Source organism: Globicephala melas, chromosome 9, assembly GCF_963455315.2.
Source record: "Globicephala melas chromosome 9, mGloMel1.2, whole genome shotgun sequence".
Classification (NCBI taxonomy): Eukaryota; Metazoa; Chordata; class Mammalia; order Artiodactyla; family Delphinidae; genus Globicephala; species Globicephala melas.
Genome location: NC_083322.1, coordinates 58,318,346 through 58,328,817, shown reverse-complemented (window position 1 = coordinate 58,328,817; position 10,472 = coordinate 58,318,346).

Sequence of the window (10,472 nt, the reverse complement as noted above, 5' to 3'; positions counted from 1 at the left end):
ACAATAACCCATCACTGGAGTCTGAAGGAACAACAAAAAAGATGATTAAAACAATTAGCTACAAGAACAAATAAGAAAAAATAGGGACTATTTCTTACTTTGGGAAGCTCAAGAAATACCACTGGATAAAAGCAGAGTTCCTTATGATAACAACAAAAATTGACTAAATTAATAATCCACATAGCAACAGCATTGATAGGGACACAAATAAGTATTTGCTGATCCTTAATGGACATTTGCCATAACATATTTAAATGCTAAATGGAATCATTTCAACAAGTGGCCTTATGAAAAATTTTACAATATCAAGAATGGGGCTTTGAAAACTCTAATGTGCTTACAAATCACATGGGAATATTGTTAAAATGTAGATTCTAATTCAGTAGGTCTGGGTAGGGCCAGAGACTGAATTTCTAACAATTTCCCAGATGGTGCTAATGGTTCTGGTCCATAGGCGATACTTTGATTAGTAAGGATCTAGAAAACAATTCGTATCTTTTAAATTATTTCAGCAAAGGGGCTTCCCTGGTCCCACCAATGCAAGGGACACCGGTTCGATCCCTGGCCCGGGAAGATCCCACATGCCGCAGAGCAACTAAGCCCGTGCGCCACAACTACTGAGCCTGAGCTCTAGAGCCCGCAAGCCACAACTACTGAGTCCACATGCCACAACTAGTGAAGCCTGCATGCCTAGAGCCTGTGCTCCGCAACAAGAGAAGCCACGACAATGAGACGCCTCCACTTGCCACAACTAGAGAAAGCCTGCACTCAGCAATGAAGACCCAACACAGCCATAAATAAATAAGTAAAAAAAAGAAATCAAAGAGGTCTAAAATAAATAATTTCAGCATGATATGAAGTTTATCTTTGGTTGAGATTTTTGCAAAAAATCATTCTTGCTTTGGGTGAGAATGTTTTTGTGAGGAAAACATTCCCTGGAATGTTAATAAAAACATTTTGAATAATTAGTTACTACAGACGTCACTTTTGCTTCTTTCACATAGCTTCACTCTCAATCAAGTACTAGTCACAAGTGATTTTTCCTCTTAATATTATTGGGAAAAAAACCATTTTTTTTTTCCGTCATGCCACGTGGCATGTGGGATCTTAGTTCCCCAACCAGGGATCGAACCTGGGTCTCCTGCAGTAAAAGCGCAGAGTTTTAACCACTGGACCGCCAAGGAAGTCCCCATTTTTATTATAAACCCAAATGCCTTCTAAGGATAGAGAATCCTTAGAAATGGACTCAGAAACCCCCTTTGTTCTGTGAGCATTTTGATAGGTTTGGCTTTGAGGTTTTAGCCAGAAGCCGTTTAAATGCAGACCAATTATTTAATGCTTCTGGGTTTATTACCTTCAGCACACCTTCTAGATAAAGTATGAAATTAGGGTCAAGGTTTTTACTCATTTGTGTGCAGTTGCTTGAAAATGACCTTTCAGTCCCCGGCTAGGCAGGACCAGGGTTGGGGAGAGGAGGTCACAATAAAACAAAGTAAGGGATCGAGGTCTACTAGAAGGACATCAGAGGTTATGCAGAGCACACAGGCTGAGGCAGTGACCTAATGTTTACCCCTCCCGAGTGTGCAGGGAAGACAGGAATTCCTCCTTGCATTACAACTCTACAGACACTGCATCTTTCCTTATCTTTGAACAATAAATTCCTTAACATGGTACACATTTTAAGGTTCTCTTAATGTTTGACGATGCCCAAGAAGTCAAATTCATTTAGGTACATTCAGGGTTCTGTGTTTCTTCATGGGTATTAGCTATAAGAATATGTGCTAAAAGTGACTATCAGATTTAATGACTGTGGGCCCTGAATGGCACTGTATCTAAGAGCCAGAATTGATCTCCCTCGTTTTCTGTCTGTGTGTAATGGATGGAATATTTGTGTCCCCGCTCCCAAATACATATGGTGAAGCTCTAACCATCAATGTGGTGGTATTTGGAGATGGGGCCTTTGAGAGGTAATTAGAGTTAATTGAGGTCATGAGGGTAGAGTCTTCATGATGGGACTAGTGGCCTTATAAGGAGAGGCAAGACTTCTCTGGCAAAGCTTTAAAAAAATATTATAAGTGTGGCAATGGTTGTTTCCTCAGAATAGTATGCCCTCTAGCTGGTTTAAGCAAAAGAGGTTTTTGCTTTGTTTTAATAGAGCAGTAAAAGGCTTACAGATTGAGAAACAGTCTTGAGGTTGAGAAATTTCCAAAGCCACACCACACAACTGGGCCACCTGGGAGCAGGGCCACGATAGGAAGTCCGATTATGGCTGCTGACTACACACCCAGCACCTGCTACAACTGCGTCTTATGCCTCCCGCCCCATTTCCTCCAGTCCTGAATTCAAGTTTTTCACGAGTGCGTCTTTTTGGCACAACCTGAATCATAGCCAGAACTCTAGCTGCTTTGGAGTCTGAAAAGTGTTACTTTTAGCTTTCCAGCCTCTGCAGTTTAGGAAGGAGGTTGAAAAGATTATTAAATAGTTAAAACCATAGTATCAGCCATAATAAACAAAACAAAATGGGTAAAAGTCTCAAACTCACTTAAATCAACTTATGAAATTCTAGCTTTTGGCCCTTCAGGGAATGTCACCCTAATGACACACTAAATTACCCATTTGCCTAGGACCCATTCCCTCTAAACAGGCTTGGTTTTTCACCATCTGTTTTCATCCCTGTACCAGACCTACCTCCTAAGTCTCCTCACATCCTCGTGGCCTCATCTGTTCCCCACCTGAGTGCTGCTTGCCCTGATTCCTGATTAAGAGCAGGCCAGCAATGGCTGACTGGCTCACCCCATTCCAGTAGTTATAAAACCGTGAAGATTCACCATTTAACACTGGTTAACTCAGCCTCCACTGCAAATTCTGGGGAGAAAAGGCCAGGCTCTGATATGGCCTCCATCACTTTTATCATGGCAGAAACCACAGATGCTCCAGTAGCTGGTGGTCCAGTCCCACCAGCTGTCCGGAGGGAAGATGGGAAAGTTAACACTGGCAAACCAGAGGTGAGAAACAGGATACAGAAAGAAGTCTGTAGATAGCCTGTTCACCCTTCTTTCCATGGAGGCCTGTTCTGAGATGCTGGGAATTCATGAGTTCTCTCTGGAGGTGTTCTGCATAACTTAGCAACCATTTGAATGTCCTAGATCTCCCTAACATGATTTTTAAAATTTATTTCTAGCCTGCCTTTTTGCCTCATTCTTGCTCCCCTAGGACTGCACTCCACAAGAAAACATGTGCTCATGAGATTAACCTCAGACTCTTTTCTCAGGAACCCAGGCTAAGATAACACCTTTGCATATAGCAGTCTCTCAGTATAGAAAGACATTTTCTTTTTGCTAACCACATCCAACTTCTTAAAATCTGGCTCAAAATATTCCCCTCTAGAGAAACCCATACTTCACTAATCATTTCATCACATCCTCTTTTTTTTTTTTTTTTTTTTTTTTTGCCGTACGCGGGCCTCTCACTGTTGTGGCCTCTCCCGTTGCGGAGCACAGGCTCCGGACGTGCAGGCTCAGCGGCCATGGCTCACGGGCCCAGCCGCTCCGCGGCATGTGGGATTTTCCCGGACCGGGGCACGAACCCGCGTCCCCTGCATCGGCAGGCGGACTCTCAACCCCTGCGCCACCAGGGAAGCCCCAATTCATTACTCCTTATCCAACCTCATTTACTCTTAATTTTTTCCTGAATGTTTCCTATGATTATATTAATTTGTGCATTTCTTCACTTCATTTGTACATACGGTCACCGGCAAAGCCCACTGGGGTCCCAGAAAAAAATAAGACAGAATCTCGGTGGTAAGGTCTAACCTCCTCTTTCACGCTTCGTCTAGTTTCACGTACAGAGGCCTCAAACTCGGCGCTTCCTACCAGAGTTTCTCACGAGAAACGGCCAGCGGACACCTCACCTCCTGGGTCCTGTGCGGAAGCGCTGTGCAGCTCACTGCAATTTAAGATGGCGGCGGCAGGCCGCGTGCAGAGAAGCTGCGCCCAGCACTTGTGATCTCGCGCAGCGAGCACAGCTGCGCCCGCCTCTGAGAACTCCGCCCCCTCCCCCGCTGACAAGATCCCTGTAAAGCAGACCCACCCACCGTGGCCTGTCCCGGGGGGCATGTGTTCTAGGGGCAAGCTTGCACCTCTTCTTTCTTTGATCAAAGAGTAAAAAGCTTTTCTTTGCTCCTGATCCAAATCGGGTCTCGTTCTGTTGGCCCCAATGACACAGAGCAGGAGGACGCCTGTTGGAGGCAGACTTGGGAGGGTCAATAATAGTATTAGGTCTGATTTTCTCTTTTCCTCAAGCTAAGAGCATAGACTGTCACTTTCTTAAGATACATTTTCTCAGTAATGCTTAATACAAGGGCTCTGCCACTAAGTGTGCCCAGTGTAAACGTGGTTTGAGGTTTAGAGTGGAGGTGTCCGTCCACCCTCGGGTGCTTCCCTGCCTGCATCAGCATTTCTTCTAAGCCCACTTTGTCTTCCTAAGGCAGCCCCAGGCTTTCCAGGGCCAATCTGCTGCACCTCCCCGCGGGGTCCGACCCTCCAATAGGAATTATCTTCCTCCTGCATGTAGTTCTCTGTCCACTGCTCAGCCTTGAAAAACAACAGACTTGGTCTGGGTCCCATTCTTGACTAGTCGGCTGATACACAATTTATGCCAAGTCACTAATGACTAAAGGGAGGACACCTGAGGTGAATTCATGTCTTTACGGATATACTGTAAACAGCTGCTTTAAATCGATGTAGACTTACTCTAAAAATGAAATTTAGACACTAAAGTAGCTTAATGAAGGAAAATTTTCTGAGCAAGATGATTTAAATTAAGTGACTGCAGTGTTGAATTGCAATATTCTAAAACTCCAGTATATCATTCTATTGATTAAGAACCACTCTTTTAGTTGGTGATGCCATTATTTTAGTATTTAAAAAATCTGAAATCTGAATTATTTACGTCTTGAGAAGTACCTAGAGAGTTAAACCCAGCATTGAAAGGGAGGCTTTACGATTTCTCAAGGTGTCTGGGCTAGTGAGTGAAAAAGATTGGAAGTCTTAACACAGATTTTCCCAGATCAAATTCTTTCTAGTTCTACTTCTTGAAAGAAGTATTTTTAAAAATTATTTTTTAGCATTAACCTGAGTATATAAAGGAGAGTCTCCCTAAAAGAGAATTATAAAGAACAAAGACTCAGTCTTACCCTCAAAATATCTGCACTTCGAATGGGGTCAGGTTGATAGCAAAAACAATCAGTGTTCAGTGGTGGAAACTCCTTATCTGTTTGATTGATTTGTTTTGTTTGCTTGAACAAAGGCTGTTTCATAGCAGAAATTAAGAACCAGGCAACTTGCAAATCGACCGCTGGGCCTTAGTAACAAAAACTACAGCTGTCAATAAAAATATTAAAGTCTTTAATAAAAAATAAAAATTTCTAAACTATATTAGCACATAAAGATAAGATTAGTTGTAGGTAAAAGATGAGAGAAAGAAATTTGGATTTAGTTTATATTTAGTCTCTTAACTATTCCTCCAGCTAGTATAAAATATGAAAAATAATTCCTAGGGGCTAGAATAATTTGCCCCAAAATAGGCTCACCATCAAAGATGTCACCATAGATACACATGGTTCTTAAGATCAGACCTGCAAAAAAAATCAAATAATTTAATTCATTTTCAATTTTCAGGATTTATTTTTTCACTTTTTGTAATGTTAGTTTATTTGGTATAAGTACTTTTTTATTGCATTTCCCCTGCTATTAATTCAAATTAGAATGGTAATGTATGTTTAATGTTTATATTTTTGAAATTTAAGTTTCATTTAATGTTATATGTTTATACATTTTATAGGTGACATCTGCCAAATATTTAGTTTCAATGATTTTTAAAAAATTTTCTGAATTCTGAACAGTTTTTAAATAAACAACAGGTATTAATACCAGGTTATCAATACATTATGAAAGAGACTTCCCTGGTGGTACAGTGGTGAAGACTTTGCCTGCCAATGCAGGGGCTGCAGGTTTGATCCCTGGTCAGGGAGCTAAGATCCCACATGCCTTGCGGGCAAAAAAAAAAACCCAAAACATAAAACAGAAGCAATATTGTAACAAATTCAATAAAAGCTTTAAAAATTGTCCACATCAAAAAAAATCTTAAAAAAATACATTATGAAATAAATATGAAATATCAGTATGTCATTCTGCTCCAGTAGTGTCATCATGATTTTCTGTGGCTCTTCTTAATAATGCCACTTAAATGACCACCAGTTCTAGTCGGCTGAATGTGCAAGTGAATGTTCAGTGTATTTTTTCTGATACCCCTCTCCCCAATGCCTCTCTCTCTCTCCTCTGAACAACTCATTATTTCTTCTTCCCAGGGGTGTCTTCTGACCCTGCAAACTCGGAAAGGGGAAAACAGCTATTTCTTGAGCATCAACTCTGTGCCTAGCACTGTGTTCCATGCTTTCCATAATCATCTCATTTAATCATCACAATTAACTCAGTGTGGTCCTTGTCAAAATCTCCATTTTATAGCTGAGGAAATGGACGCTAAGTGGTGTTGAATAGCACATGAGCTGTCACATTTCTGAGAAGTTGTCTGGCTCCTCTGTGCTGAGCCCAGTGTCCTCTTCCTTTTGCTTCACTACATCAGGACTCTCGGTCTCCGCTTTGTGTACTAAGTCTGCAGAAATTGCTTTATTGCACACCTACACAAGACACTTTGTTTTTAAAAACTTGAAGTACTTTTTCAATAATTAAAAGTATTTTATCTTCAACTACGTTGGAGGTGGGAATAGATGGCCTTTGTGGTCTTCTCATTCCCTGAGGGGGTCTATGAAATGACAAAGAAGGCAAATGCCTAAAATAGCAAAAGGAATGTGGTGAAACAATCCAGAAAACATCCTGAGAGGGCCTTCATGAGGAAAACAGAAACTTGAAGACACAATGAACATATTATGCTTTCTCCTAAAGCAAAAATACAAATTGAGCATCTTACTTGCTCTTCGATATTGAAACATGTAGAGGTTTTCTGAATATTTATTTTCTTTAGGTGATTAGGATTAATGACATCTTCCATTTGTGAAGCACTGACTGTTTGCTAACCACTTCAAATTTGTCAGCAGTTTACTGAACATTGTGAACTCAGCAGGATTCAAACTCCATAGGGTTTTATTTTTCTTCAATCACTGCTTTAAAACATGCTCCATCGAATCTCCCCTTCCCAAGACTTTATGGCGTCTCCGGCAGATGCCAGTTTTCTGAACTTTTCAGGTTGTAAAAGATATACTCCAGTGCCATCCACTTCCAAGGAGAGGGGGCATCTCTTGATGATCTCCCCACTTCCCCACCCCACACATCTTCTGAGCCCTTTGCTGTGTTGAAGACAGGGAGACAGAATTCTCAAAGGGAGCGGAAATGTTTTTACTTACCGGTTGCTGCTGTGATCTCTGCTCTCTCCCAGGGCAACCATCCAAATCTGTACCTCTTGGGAGACACCTGATGATTCTCTGGAAGGCTCTTCTGCAGCCTCTTCACTGAGTTGCCACCTCTCATGGGAAATTAGCTCCAGTGGACCTTTTCCAATCTCCCCCAGCTCCCATCCCTATATAATCCATTCTACAAGCTTTTGCTGCTGGGGTCTCTTCTTAGTCGCACGTTACGGTGGGGTACCAGTAATTCAAGATTTCCATGGTATCCACTTGACCTAGAGAAGTCTCATGCATCTTTTTCCTGCCAGATAATGGAAATATGCCCTATTCCCCTACTGCTCATTTTCTCTACCCTGAGTTTTTTCCCTAATTCTCTTTCCCGTTGCTTACGTAGGCACAAAGTGCAGTTTAGCAAATCCATTCATGCATAAGTAGGTATCCAACTGAAAAATGAGATTCCAGGCTCAACTTCTTGCCAGCACCCCTGTCCCCAATCTCTACAAATCATTCTCCTGGGGAAACCCGTTGGTTTATTTTAGAAGGAGCACCCTCCAAGGGTGGAAGGAAAAGACATGGAACTCTTTCTGAAGCTGGAGATTACAATTCAGTAGTTCCCTCAAGATTAGATTAGTGAGTAGAGAGTGATAACTGAGGCAGCAGAATGAATTTGCCTCTTAATAAATCTCAATCATCTCTTTGTCCACTAATTATCATATATTTTTCCCCAAGTTTGGAGCCAAGATGCCAGTTCTGAGACAATAAGAAAAGTCCCACTCAGTACCTTATCACAAATGCAATGTATACGAACTCCACACAATTCTGAATGATAGGTATTATTATGACTTAGAGTGAAACTCAAAAAATAATCAGTGTTATGCTGTGAGGGGAAGAGAATTTCCATCATCTCATACCATGCTTGGCACTAGGGCTCAATAAATACTTATTGAATAAATAAATAATGTGACTGAATAGCCAAGGTCATGCTTAGGAAGTGGAGAAATGACATTCAAACTCAGTTCTTTTTGACTATCAACATCTCCCTAAATAAAGTGTCATCCTCACACCAACACTGATCATAACCACAGCCCAGTGTTATAACATCTCCTCTGTCTGACTCAGATGTATCTTTCAGAGAAATTATCTCATTTCTCTCCCCATATTGGAATCTAGCCCCAGGAGGGTTCCATCTACATACATGTGAAACCAATTAGCCGGTCCTAAGAACAGAATGAGCTTACCCAGCCTGAGCTTGGCTTTCTACATTTTGCAGTTGCATATGGTTGGTGAAATCACTCCATGGCAGAATCTTTAACTTTCACACAGATCATTCTCCCCTGAGCTTTTCTGTTTCAGTTGCTTAATACGCAATAAGAACACACCATTGTAAAGCAATTATACCCCAATAAAGATGTTAAAAAAAAAAAGCAATAAGGATCTGTGTGATATTTATCATCTCTTAATTACTGTAGGTTCTCAACTTCAGTATCTTTATAAGGCTGGTGAGTTACTTATAGGGACTTTAAACTGAAAAAGTATTGGGTGGGTGAATGAGTGAATGGATGGATGGATGGATGAATTGGGTGAATGCCTACATTTCAGGTAGTTGACACCACGTAAATGTATCTGGATTAATCGGCATTCTGTAAACCAAAAAGCAGCTGAATCTTAGAAACTTAGAGAACTATGCAAACAGTGCTCCAACAAGAAGCTATACCCTATACAAATATAGGAAATATATGAAAAACTCACTTTAAAATACTTACTTAAAAATTGACACTTGCCAGTTATAGAGGAAAACATAGTTTAAAATATTTGTTTATAGAGCTGAGCCAAATGGAGACACTGAGGATTTGGGAAGAGTACCTCTGAGAGAAGATAAACGTTTTCTTATCACTTTACCAGCACTGGTTGAATTTCAAGTAACCTTTGTGTTCCTTGCCAAAGCTACAGCAGAGGGCTAGCTTGGGAGGGCAGCAACTCAAACCCTGCCTGTACCTGTATGAAATGGGACAGGTTGGTGGTTATTCTCCTCGGGGCACTGCTTCTAAGGTCCAGGGCCCAAGGCTATGAGATGCAAAATGAACGAAAGTACAAGGAATGTATTTGCATTTGGCTTTGAATAGCATGATTACCGTGGCCCAAAGATATGTAGTGGTCTCTAACAATCATTTAAAAAACAGCAGAAACTAACACAACATTGTAAAGAAATTATACTCCAAAAAAGACGTTAAAAAAGATTAAAAAACCTAACCAAGGTGTTGAGAAGTGCAGGGAAACAGTTTGTAGGCTTGGTTTGGAAGGCTAGAGGATCAGGGAGGGGTGGTGGCCACCCAGCACCACACAGGATCCCCTTCTGAGAGGGGAGAGAAGCCTTGGTGTCTGTTCTTGGCATTGATCTGACTCTCTCGTAAGTTTCTGGCAACCTCCCAGAGAGAACAGCGTGTTCCCTGCTGAGCGTGTACAGCACTTCAAAAACATGTTTGTGTGTGCAGACCAGTAGGCAGGGCCTGGCTTAGTCACTCCTTGCCAACTACTGCCTCTCTGGACTGTCAGGAGGAAGACTTGGGCTCAGACCTGCTGTGCAAGTCCTGGTGTTTCTGAGATGCCCAAATAATCGGTGCAGAGATCAATTTTTAGGGAACCTGAAAGTTCCTGTAGACCATGGTCTAATAAATATTCTGTTGCAAGGAGTAAATATAGACTGAGTTTCAGCTAACGTCCTATTATGGTCACAAAGGCCTCCTTTGGATACCTGCACCTGTTTTCCAGGGTTAGATCTTCCCGCTCGGCATGATTACTCACCCTGTGGAGGCTAAAATAATGCAGATTAGCTCCATCCCTGGGTACTGCCAGCCTGAAGGGACTGACTCATTCCCTGCTCCTCACATGGCCTTTTCAGGTGAGTGAAATCTGAGCAGAAGAAAGGATTAGTCAGCCTGACCTAAGGGACCCCTGAGGGGGTGTTTGGGGTTTCCAGTAAACAGAAAAGGGGTTATCAGAATGGCATTGGGCTCCTGGGCCCTGTGGGCAGGCAACACAGGTCCACTTGTCT